General features: G+C 33.5%; 1 pseudogene; it reads left to right on the top strand.

The window, feature by feature from the left end:
* The first annotated feature begins 4581 nt into the window (after window positions 1-4581).
* LOC138810630 (U6 spliceosomal RNA) lies at window positions 4582-4678 on the top strand (annotated as a pseudogene).
* The last annotated feature ends 5420 nt before the right edge of the window (window positions 4679-10098 follow it).

Genomic DNA, 10098 nt, shown 5'->3' with positions numbered 1-10098 from the left:
GCACAAAATATAATAGTGAGGTAGTGAAGACTTCTCTTATTACATAAGACAAAAATTTTTGGGTTCAGAAAAGAAATGAGCAAATGGAAAAGGAGAGAAAACAGTGTTCTTAGAAGCCCTAGCTAAGTGTTTTGGTTTCAGCAGTGGAGGGAGGCCAAAACTTTTTGATATATATTGTGTTAATATTTTTGCGACCTAAAGTGATTTTACAGAGCCTATTTGGCTCACTACAATGCAGAACAGATTGAATGAAGACATGAAAATAAATTCCAAATTCAAAAGAGGCAACTTAAAAGACTTTTAAAAGAGAAATAATGAAGATGTAGCAGTGGAGGAGGCGTTCTAGTCCTTCAACTTCACTAGACTTGAAGCCAAGAAGCTGTGATTAATTGGAAATCAGGCAAGAGCTAAGAGGAGGACATAGAAGTAGAACATGTAAGCATTGTCCTTTGTAACAGACACTGCCTTCCAAGGTATGGGTGATTTAATACTATTCTCCTCCATACATTTTGTAGAGCAAATGCCAGACCAAGGGAAAAATAATCTATTGAAATAATTTTGCAAAGAATAACTTCACTGTTCCTGATATGGTATCTAACGAGAGTCATAACAGAGAACATAAAAGTGCAGTATTTTTCGGTTTCCTCTAAGCATTTTGCTAGCAAAATACATCTTTGAATTGATTGAAGCAAAGAGTGATGGAGTACTTATTTTTCTGGGCTGTAGACACAAGCAGACTTTCAAGGTAAAAGAAAAAGAAAAAAAATAAGCCAAATATTTGTGATCACAGCTTCTTGGACTGGTTTTCTGCAGACAAAGGTTTACATTAGATTTCTCCTCATTAACCTAGATGTTGTTTCATGGCAACCAAATGCAAGAGGGAAGTTTACTGGACTCGTTTGGACATGTAAACAGCATGATGGAAAAAAATGGCCAATAATATTTAGGGAATTACTTTGACCAATTACTTTGCCAAAACAAAGAAGGAACCATACAATTAAAATGTATTTACTTAAAAGTATGAAGAAAGAGTAGTGTATAGAGATGAGAGTAACCATCGAGGATTGTTTTCTGTCCAGTGGAGTAATGGGTTCTTGAGATTGATTCTTCCATTCTATCTTCAAAAGCTATCAACTGTGTCTCAGGACTGGAGTATCCAGTTCAGACAAAGAGAACTCGCAGAAGAAAGATAATATTTGCAGCAGATGTAGGTGATTTATAATCTGAGACAATCTACTTAAATCTGTTCAAAATTCTTCCATACCATTAACTGCCCACTTTGAACAGCTTAGTTTGCTTTTCCCAAGACTGCTCTTCATTAACTGCTTAAAATTTTGAGAGCTCATATTCATACTCTCTAGAGAATGCTGCTTGTTTGTGATTTTTGTGTGTTTTTGTTTTTTTTGTTTTGTTTTTTAACTGAATTTCAAAAGGTTGTGCAAGTGTTTTGCAAATAAATATATCCATCTAATTTTCTAATGCTCCTAGATCAGTCACTCCTATCATTCTCAACCACCCCCTCTCCAAGATTTATATCTGATTTGTCACTTCCTTTACCACATGTGTACATTGAGTATTTTAGATGTACTTGCCCCGTGTTCCATTTTTCATTCATTCTATGTCTTTACTATTATTCCTCTCTGCTTTCAACTTCCTGACTGTCATTCTGTTATAGTGTCTGTTAACAGTTTCCAAGCTTTATATACAGTCCATGGAATGTCAATGTTGCATATACTTGAACTGATGTCAGCTTATAATTCCATAATTCATTCATCTGCAGTAACTATTTGCAAGACTGGAGACGTGAAGCACCTAGACATGATTTTATTCTCATCCATTTGGAAGATTAATCTTTAGTCAACAAGAAAGTTTAAAAATGGCTTAGAAAATATTCCTAACTACCAGCTTTTATAAATGGCTTTGTACAATTGTTTGTGATTATTTTATTTTACATGGGACAATACTTTCTACTACCTAAAAGTTTTGGAAAAAGTATAAAACTAAAATTTACTACTATAGAGGAATATGATAGAAATAGAAGACAGAATTTATGTTTGTCACATCTCTGAAGAGTACCCAAATTCAAGATTAATGTCATATTTCTTACTATGTTAGACAGATAGGGGAAACATAAAACAACAGGCGATAAGGCAATTATTTGGGATTTTTTAAAATGTAACTTATTAAGTGATGAAATTTACATTATTAGCTAACTTTTGGGTTTGAAATATGGGAGGCTTATCTGTTTAACACATTTCTGGAAGGCACCTACTGAACAACACAAATGGTTGGTGGTACTATTTCTACACTCATTGAACCTGTTTTGCATTAGTGCTGGTTAAATAAATCAACTCTATTGTAACTTGCTCCCTACACTTGAAAAGCTTGTAATGTAAGTATCATCTACTTGTCAAATGTTGTTTTAGTGAATGTGATTTTAAAATGTTTATTTGAAAAGGAAAACACTTTCAGGAGATTAAATGTAGGCTATCATTGATTTGAGAGTGACAACATTTTTATACCACAGAAACAAGTTGTACTGAAATACCAGTGTTTTGAATCCCTAAGGATCTTCTCAATTAATGTTTTTCTGAATTACATTTGACCTCTAAGTCAAGTTTTCTGGTTCTTGGTAGACCAATTAAGGATTCCTTCCAGGAACTATTTTTTGGCCCACTTATGCTGGCCCTAGGGGGAGTATTAAAAGTATTAGTCACTAGGGGGAGTATTAAAAATAATCTTATGACACTTTGTGATCTTGTTCACTCATATGGGCTGGTCATCTGTAAATTGAAAGTTTGAATTACAGTACTTTCTCTCAGATTTTGTGATTTCATCCTTCGTTTTAAGTTGCCTTGCGTTTCACAATTGCTTACTGCTAATTCCTGCATCTCAAGGAATTGGGGCCCTAAAATATGAGAAATGAGGAATTGAGATGGGTTTTCAATTACTTTGGTTTGCATGTTGCATGGGCCTAGGTGATCATGTAGGTAACTGGAACCTGGGATCCTAGCACCCAAGGGTCCTGCAGAACAATAATATTTCTTTTTTTGGGGGGTCCAGTCAATAGCCTGAACTCTGGGTCTGGGCGCTGTCTCTCAGCTCTTCAGCTCAAGGCTAGCGCTCTACCACTTGAGCCACAGTGCCACTTCTGTTTTTTTTTTTCTTTTGGCTTATGTGGTGCTGAGGAATCGAACCCAGGGCCTCAGGAATGCAAGGCAATCACTCTACCACTGACCCAACTTTCCAAACCAGAATATTTCTTAAATATCATATCAGCAAAATTTGTGCATAATCTGTAGGAATACTTCAGACATATGGAGAAAATCATTTTAGTACCAGCGAGTTAAAACAATAAACAGAGGAGCAGAATAAAATCCCTTATAGATTAGAGGAAAACATTGTTTTTTTTCAATGTGAATTCAGAAGACCAAGAACACTTAGACGGAATCACAAGTTTATACCGAAGATATTGCATTAATACTTTTTATATTCTAATATATATTCTAAACCTAATTATTTATATTCCAATTCTACTTATTGGAATAAATATCAATTTATTTGTCAAATTATCAACTAATTCTAGAAAGTTTCACCATGTAAAATAAAAAATCAGCACATATAAATATAAAATATATAACTATCTATAAGATAAGAAAAAAGGCACTTGTTTTGCCTTGTTCTCTTGTGGTTAAGTTATCAAAGGCAACTCTGTTTTAAAGTATTATTCCATTATCTCTACCTCAGTGTTTGGTAGAGTTAGAAGAAAAGGTTTAATATTTGTAGATTTACAGCCTGGAGGCAAGAGGAAACATTGTGATTAAAACATTACCAATTTAAAGCCTAATAACAAGGAGAAACATATGGACTTCTGCAACTATGAAAATATATGGTGATAGAAAGGCAGTAGCGTAAGTTCCTGCTTAGTTTGATGGTATACAGGCCAGAACATTAGGTAATCATGCATATGAACAATTTTTTCACCTTCTTGGCCTTAGCTACTTTTGAAATGGTAGGTATAGTAAACAATTATATTTTGATAAAATACCTTCTAGTCTGTACAGTTCTGTCTGAACTGTTCGTCTCTCCATGATCCCTTGTAACTAAGATTTTTTTTTATTCCAGTAAGACAATCTAGGGTGTCAGGGTAAGATATTCTGGTTGGTCTGTTTCTACATGGAAGAAGGATAAAGGGTCAAGTAGACATTTGTGTCAGTAAGACCTCATTTGGAAAAGTTTCTGCTGCAAAAATATAGAAGTAGCTCTTAAGCAGGCTTACTTTGAATCCATTAGCTCCACAAGTACTTGAAAAAGCCATCAACTTTGGACCTAGCTATAAATATTTGAAAGTACGATCAAATCCCAAATGAAAAAGAGTTAAAATAGTCATTGACAAAAAATTGCTAATGTGAGCAATCGACTGAAAAATATAAATTTTTCCTACTATTAACAGAATTATAGGGAAATAAGATCAATAGCATTGTTAGCAACAATACGGTTTCCTTGTTACAAATAGGCACACAAAGATATAAGCCTGTATAAAGATTGCATCATTTACTACTTAAATTTAAAGGATACTACATGTTTCAGCAATATGTATACACAAATTTCAATAAAAAGATTAACATGGCACTTGCACAAGGATGATATGAAAATTTATGAATTATTCCATATTTTTCATTCTTCAGATACAAGAAATGAAAAACAGTTATTAAAAAGTTGATTACAAAATTAGAAGTGTAACAATACACGTAATTCATATAATTAAAAGTAAGTTTGACATCAATGTATTAAATCTTCACCTTAGAAAGGCTTTTATAAATCCTTTTACATAACCTTTACAAAACTTTTGAAATTTGACAACATTGACATTTTATCCCAAAAAAATATAATACTATAAGGACCTAGGAAAAAAGGAATCTTAAACTGTTTCTATATGGAATGCAATCTGAAAGGACACAATAATGAACTTACATATTATAAAACAATGTAAAATTCAAAGTAAATCTAGGAAGAATAAAATAGATTATGGACATTATACAAACATAGAATATAGAATATTTTAAACTGTGCTTTTTTCAGACAATGACCAGAAATACTTTAGTTTCTGTACTACAGATAAGTTAAAGTTATTTCTGATTTAAAAAAACACAAAGTCTGTAGAAATCATTGTAGATTTATACAAAACTTCTTGAATACATTTTGACATCAAAGGCAAGCAATTTACTCGGAAGAATTCCACAGAATCCATGAATTTTTACAGTAAGAGCCGGTGGCTCACGCCTGTAATGATAGCTACTCAGGAAGATGAATCCTGAGGATTGAAGTTAAACGCCAGCCCGGGCAGGAAAGTCCATAAGGCTCTTATCTCCAATGAACCACTGGAAAACTGGAAGTGGAGCTGTGGCTCAAGCTGTAGAGCACTCGCCTTGAACTGAATAGTACAGGGATAGTGCAGAGGCCCAAAGCTCAAACTCCACAACCGACCACAAATTATATTGCTGTTATTTGGATTGTGAAAATATTTTGTATGTACACAAAGGATGGACTGACATTTTTGAAATTTAAGAAACTTAACCGAACCATTAGGACTGAGGAGAACAATTTGTACAGCCTTCCACAACTTCAAAGTGATAGTGATGCATATTTATCCTTTTGGCATTATCAAATGCAGTTTCTTTCAAGTTGTTCTTCAGGCCTGATTTGACGTAATGGTTCAACAGAAGAAGATCCAGCATATCTGGAGTGTCTGTGATTGCTTTGTTAAATGTTTTCAAGTATTTTCCTTTTCTATTTTCACTATTGCCTTTGTTTTGGTTTTCTAATCAGGAACACAAGGTTACACAAAAAGATCTTCCTAAGATAAGATATTAGGCAGAAAAAATAGATGTATAATTAAAGATTTTCATCTCTTAAGAGACTAAAAAGCTCATAAGACTTTTTGGTATTACTAGAATTACTAGCATTGTTAATATGACTTGAATATTTTGGTTCTTTTTTTTTTTGGGTGGGGGGTCCGGTCATGGGGCCTGATTATATAAGTATAGAGAAGTCTTTTCTGGATTTAGTTGTCATTGAATCAATTTTGTGAATCACACGTTTCTTACTCAATTGATATTTGTATACTTATATACTTTAAAACCTTAAATATAATTAACTGATAAGTGATAAGCAGTGCTGTTTTAGGAATCTCCCTTGGCTTTCCTTCTTCTTCTTCTCCTTCTTCTCCTTCTTCTCCTTCTTCTCCTTCTTCTTCTTCTTCTTCTTCTTCTTCTTCTTCTTCTTCTTCTTCTTCTTCTTCTTCTTCTTCTTCTTCTTCTTCTTCTTCTTCTCCTTCTTCTCCTCCTCCTCCTCCTCCTCCTCCTCCTCCTCCTCCTCCTCCTCCTCCTCCTCCTCCTCCTCCTCCTCCTCCTCCTTCTTCTTCTTCTTCTTCTTCTTCTTCTTCCTCTTCTTCTTCTTCTTCCTCTTCTTCTTCTACTTCTTCTTCTCCCCCATATTAGTATTACTACTATTACTTTTGTACATGTACATGGGGCTTGAACTCTGGGTCCCTGATATTTGTTTCAATTTGTTACAATTTACCATTTCAGTCATGCCTCACTTCTGCCTTTTTTTACTGAATAATCAGAAATAAGATTCTCAGGGACTTTATTTTGTGGGCTGCCATCAAATAGAAATACTCAAATCACAGCCTCCCAAGCAGCTAGGATGAGACACATGAGCCACCAGCTCCCAGCTTCTATTCACTACTTGAATATGAGCTTTCACAGACTAAATTGTTTTACTCTTTTATTGATATCAACTATATCATTTTCCTTTTCTATAATTTTAAACCCAAATTTAAGAATGCTTCACCTCCAAAATTGTCAGGACATCTTCCTTTGCTTTACATTTACATCAGTCTTTTTGTTTTGTACGCCAAGTTTTAATCCTGCTTGAAGGTAATATTTGAATAAATTGTTATTTAAATCAATGTTCACTTTTTAATTCTCCCAAATACTGTCTAATCTATCACCACTTATTAAAGAGAATGTCATTCCACAAATGTTTTGTTTTACCTCTTATTAAATATTCCTTGATAATATTTATTGGATCTAATCTGGTGCCCTACAGACCCATTGAGTTGTGTAGTCTTTCCTTAACAAATATATCAATTTTACACTAACAGTTTTACTATTGGACAGAGAAATATATTCCAGCTTCTTTTTCTTTCTCAATGACTCAAAGAGTGCTATTCAGGATTTTTTAGAAATTGTCATAAACATAAATAAACCTGTGAAACTGAGTGCTGTTGGCTCATGCTTGCAATCCTAGGTGCATAGGAGGCTGAGATCTGAGGACTGCCGTTCAAGCCAGCTGGAACAGGAATGTCTGGAAGATTCCTATGTCTAATTAACCACCAGAAAACCAGAAGTGGCGCAGTTGCTAAATAAGTAGAGCATTCACTTTGAACTGAAGAGCAGAGGGACAGTGCCCAGGACCAGATTTCAAGCCCCATGAATGACCAAAAAAACGGGGAGGAGAGAATTTATTTATTTGCTCAATTGTATCCTCAAATCCACAAAAATTTTTTGTCTCCATTTATTTAGATGTTTGCTTTTATATTCAACATTGTATAATTTTAAATGACGGTGGGTGAACATCATTTTAATACATTTTGACGATTTCTGAAGATAGCACAAAGAAATTCACAGTAAACAGTTGAAAAATAAAGGGCAATGAGAATGGAGAAAGACAGAAATGGGTTAATAGGGCCCTTCATTAATATGTGAGAGTGTAAAATATTTCAATGAGACAAAGTAGGAGGCTACAATGCTTGATAAGAAATGCACTCATTATCTTGCCCATGTAATTGTAACCCCTCTGTACATTATGTTCACAATAAAAATAAAAATAAATAAAAAAATTAAAAAGAAATGTACTCATTATCTTGCCATATAATTGTAACCCTTCTGTACAGTATTTTCACAATAAAAATAAATAAAAATTAAAAAGTAATAAAATAAATAAATAAATAAATTTCTTCATACAATTAATATACACCAATTAATAAATAATATTCCAAAGACTTTTGTATTCAAGTATGACATAAAGGATAAATGCAGATTCTGTGGTGAAATAAAGATAGATGAGAAAATTCATACTTATAGTGATTGTCTAAATGAACTAAGAAATTCGGCCAACATTCTGAGGGCTCTTAGCTCATTGGTATAGAAGACTGCTGGTATCTAAAATAATACTAAAATGTTAGACTTGAGCCTATCTTTAAGACAGCTTAAGACTTTTGCTTTTTGAGTCACTATTCTTTTTGTTGTTTTAGATACTGCTGGTATCTAAAATAATACTAAAATGTTAGACTTGAGCCTAACTTTAAGACCGCTTAAGACTTTTGCTTTTTGAGTCACTATTCTTTTTGTTGTTGCCAGTGGTGGTTGTGGTGGTCATGGGCTTTGAACTCTGGGCCTGGGCACTGTCCCTCAGCTCTTCAGCTCAAGGCTAGAGTTCTACCACTTGTGCCATTGCCACATTTCCTGTTTTCTGGTGGTTTATTGGAGATAAGAGTCTCATGGACTTTTCCTGCACATGCTGGCTTTCAACCATGATACTCAGATCTCAGCCTCGTGAGTAGCTAGCATTACAGGCGTGAGCCACCGGCACCCAACTCCTCTGTACATCATTAACCCTAAAATAAATAAAGTCAATAAAGGACATGTTTGGCAAATAAATAAAATGATATCTTACAGACAAATGAATATAATAATTTACATATGTCTATATACATGCATGTACACATCTGTATATACTTATATATGTATACATATATAAATATTTGTATATATACACATATAAGTATGAGTATTTACATAGGTACACATAGTGTGCATAAATATGCATTTATTTAAATAGACTTGAATCAGAAATATATGAAGAGATTATTAATGACAATTAAAACGTTTAACCATCCTTAATAAATTATCCAAAAATCCAAATACATATCTCTATAATAATATAACAACAACCAAGGAACATATGGAAAGATCATTACATACCTAGACATTGCATACATATAGAGATTAGTGGAAATACAAAAAAAAATGAGATTGCACTACACAACCATTAAGTAGAAATTGGAATCCTTTTACATTGGTGCGTGGCACTTAAAATGATATGGTCGGTTTATTAAACATACAGGCAATCTTTAAGATATTATATATAGAGTTCCCTCTGTGATTCAGCATTTTGTATCATAATTTTATATCCAAAATTATTTCAACCTATGTCTAATGAGACATATGTACAAGACTATACATATGCAAACCTTTTGAAATAACATATAATAAAATATTGAAATGACCTTTGAGGATGTTATACAATTATACACATGCATACAAAACAATATGCTCCATCCATGAGAAAAATTTACATGGACTTACTTTGAAAACAGTAATATTACATGGGAGAAATATATAAAATAGACTGCATTTTCTAATTATTTGAGCTTTTTAAAATTGGCCCATCTGTGGAGGTAGAATATGAAATAATAGCTGCTCAAGTGGAGGGTAGGTTGAAATGATGACAGGAAGTGACTACTAATATTGGAGTATTTTGAGAGGGTAGTGAGGGTAAAATGTTCTAGGACTGAAGGTGATATTGTTACTCCAACTCTTTAACATTCCAAGAATCATTGTACTTTATTGAAGAATTACAAATTGAATTTGCATTAACCTTAGGAAAAATTTTACAATAGTATTGGGTGATTCTGAGTGATAATTTAGAATTTAAAATCACAGAATTCTATATTGCACAATTTTAGTTTGTTGATGAATAAGACCATCAAGAAAAATGATCCATGATATATCCTTTGAGTGACTATACATGACATTGTGAGTCAGTGAATATTGTACAAAGTTATGTAAATTGAGGGATGTGATAGGATTGAGAAGGATGAGGGATAATGATGATCAAGAGGCATTGTATTGGGCTGGGAATATGGCTTAGTGGTAGACTGCTTGTCTTGCATGTGTGAAGCCCTGGGTTTGATTCCTCAGTACTACATAAACAAAAAAAAGCTGGAATTGGCTCTATGTCACAAGTTGT

The sequence above is a fragment of the Dipodomys merriami genome, unplaced genomic scaffold (genome assembly GCF_024711535.1).
Source record: "Dipodomys merriami isolate MVZ:Mamm:240054 unplaced genomic scaffold, mDipMer1.0.p SCAF_501, whole genome shotgun sequence".
Lineage (NCBI taxonomy): Eukaryota > Metazoa > Chordata > Mammalia > Rodentia > Heteromyidae > Dipodomys > Dipodomys merriami.
The sequence above is the reverse complement of the archived record's forward strand: the minus strand, read 5'-3'. Positions and strand labels throughout refer to the sequence as shown.